Source organism: Palaemon carinicauda, chromosome 15 (assembly GCF_036898095.1).
Source record: "Palaemon carinicauda isolate YSFRI2023 chromosome 15, ASM3689809v2, whole genome shotgun sequence".
Lineage (NCBI taxonomy): Eukaryota > Metazoa > Arthropoda > Malacostraca > Decapoda > Palaemonidae > Palaemon > Palaemon carinicauda.
Genome location: NC_090739.1, coordinates 56,813,122 through 56,814,589, shown reverse-complemented (window position 1 = coordinate 56,814,589; position 1,468 = coordinate 56,813,122).

The following is a 1,468-nucleotide window of genomic DNA, read 5'->3' as shown; positions in this document are numbered from 1 at the left end:
AACCAGTTTCTGGAACGAATCAAGATCGTATGTAGAGATACCACTGTATATTTATATATATATACTATATATATATATATATATATATATATATATATACAGTGGAACCTCTACACTCACGAACGTATCTACATCCGAATTTTCCAACATCCGAAGTAAAATTCGAGCAAATTTTTTGACTCTACACCCGAATTTTATCTCGACACACGAAGTAGCAATTTTCGTCGTACCGGTTGTATCCGAATTTTTCGACACGCGAAGTACAATTCGAACACGTTCCGACTCTACACCAGAATGTTTTTTTTCGACACCCGAAGTAAACAATACTCGTACGCGTAGTCGGTGCTCATAGCGCCTGAAGTGTTTTTTATTTCCGCCGATAGAAGGCAGCACATCGACCTCGGAGGGACGCTCAATTAGCGCGGCTTGGGTCAGTCCTCTGTTCTCGTCGGCTTCTTGCGGTTGTGCTCTTTGCGTTCTGATATTAACTGTGAATTAATCGTGATTTTTTTTACGTGCATCCATTAACGATAATTTACGTAAATCATGGGTCCCAAAAAGGCTTAGTTTTGGCCAGTGGTAGTGGTAGTGGTGAGAAAAGGAAGAAGGAAATGCTTTCTATAGAAATTAAGCAGGAAATTATTGAAAAACATGAGCGTGGCATCCGCGTGAGTGAACTTGCTAAACAGTATGGCCGTAATATGTCGACGATCTCGACAATCCTTAAACAGAAGGAAGCTATTAAAGCAGTGAAACCTTCTAAGGGGGATCACTATAATTTCCAAACGCCGTACCCCTATCATAGAAGAGATGGAACGACTTCTACTAATGTGGATTAAGGATAGAGAGATCGTTGGCGACACCATCACCGAAACCGTTATCTGCGAGAAGGCGCACGCCATCTTTACGGACTTGAAGGAGGAGAGCTCTGGGGGTGATGCTGGGGAGAGTTCAACCGAGCCTTCCTCAGATGATTTCAAGGCATCTCGTGGCTGGTTCGAGAAATTTAAGAAACGGTCCGGGATTCATTCAGTTGTTCGCCACGGAGAGGCTGCTAGTGCGGACACAAAGGCTGCAACTGACTTTGTTAAGAAATTCGAAAATATCGTAAAGGAAGAAGGCTACGTAGAGCAGCAGGTGTTCAATTGTGATGAAACCGGGCTGTTTTGGAAGAAGATTGCCGAGTCGAACCTACATCACTGCTGAAGAGAAGAAATTGCCTGGGCATAAGCCAATGAAGGATCGGTTGACTCTTGCTCTATGTGCCAACGCTAGCGGGGGACTTTAAAGTCAAGCCCCTTGCTTGTTTACCATTCGGAGAACCCTAGGGCCTTTAAAGCACACAACGTCGATAAGGATCAGCTTCATGTTTTCTGGCGATCCAACTGGAAGGCCTGGGTCACTAGGCAATTCTTTGTGCAATGGGTAAACCAAGTTTTCGGTCCTTCTGTGAAGAAGTATCTTCATG